This window comes from Octopus bimaculoides, chromosome 6 (assembly GCF_001194135.2).
Source record: "Octopus bimaculoides isolate UCB-OBI-ISO-001 chromosome 6, ASM119413v2, whole genome shotgun sequence".
NCBI classification, from domain to species: Eukaryota; Metazoa; Mollusca; class Cephalopoda; order Octopoda; family Octopodidae; genus Octopus; species Octopus bimaculoides.
In genome coordinates, this window is record NC_068986.1 from 13,726,601 (window position 1) to 13,728,190 (window position 1,590).

Below are 1,590 nucleotides of genomic sequence, written 5' to 3' on the forward strand. Positions count from 1 at the left end.
ATATATATATATATATATATATATATATATAAATATATATATATATATATACATACACACTCTTGCATATATATACATATATATATATTAATAATTTTGCAGGATCCAATTGAATCAAGGTATGTTGATAATAAAAGCATCTAGTTAGGGTCGAGAAAATCATGTGTATGAACAGTATATATGGACACAAGCGTATATATTAATGTATATACAAACTTTTCTTACCACTTATATACACATGCACATGAACAGATCAATATACTCATCGATATAGCTATACATGTATAACTAGAATCACATGCAGACGTACTCTAGCATGCAGTTTCTCGGTTCAGTTTAAGTTCTAGATCTGACGCAAGAAAGGTTCCAGGTACAGTGTAAAGTAAGAAAGAACATAAATAGGTTGAGATTCATTACAGCTGTTTCAGAGGTGTTTTTCATATTGTTGAATAGATTCATTACCTCATGAAAAAATGAAAGAAATCTTTTTCTTCAAGTGAAAAAAAATTTATGATGACGAGAGAATGTTTTAACTTTGATTTGTGAAATCGCTCCCGGACTGTCACCGAGATGAAGGAGTCACAAAAAATATATTCGTTATGAACCAAATCTTAAATTCTACATTTTGGATTTAAATTGTTATTTACCTGAGGGAAACGGCTTTTCCATGTTGTAATTGATTTTTCTATTAATAAAAAACGCGTCTGAAACAATTGTAGTGAACGTCACCCATGTCTGTTCTTATACACACACACATATATGTACATATGTATACACACAGATAGACACATATGTATGAACATATGTTCACACACATATATATGTTTATTTTATATATATATATATATATATATATATATATATATATATATATATGTATATATATAGTTGTATATATATAAATATATGCATATATATATGTGGGTGTGTAATACACATATATATATGTATATTCATTTGTGTGCATGTGTTTATAGGTGTGTGTGTAAGTGTGACAATTACATTTAACATATTCCTGTGCACTCGATCGCGGAAGACAATCACTGCAGAAATTATCACGAGAGAAAAAAATTCTTTATATCCAATATATATGAAAACATACTATCGGAAGATGAATGATGTCATGGACTGTAGGACGCGAGCGTTTCTGCAGCTGTCCTTACTGGGCGATAAATTATGGATTCAGTGTCTTTATTATAAAATGAACGTGGTTAGGATATAAGACATGGTTTACATGAAACAGCTGTCAAGGTAATAATAATAATAATGCATACCTTTTTCAAAAGTTTATTATGTAATCTTCCGTAATTTTTTATTCCATGCAAAATATACTCATTAATTTTACTTGTGCTTATCTGCTTTTATACACCCCCACACACACTCACACACACACACAACACACACACTCACACACACACACAAACACACACACGCACGCTCACACATACAGGAAGACACACACAAACATGTATGTATGTGTGTGTATATATACTCCCTCTATATATATGTATATATATGTGTGTATATATATATATATATGTATATATGTATATATATATGTGTGTATGTATTTATATATATATATATATA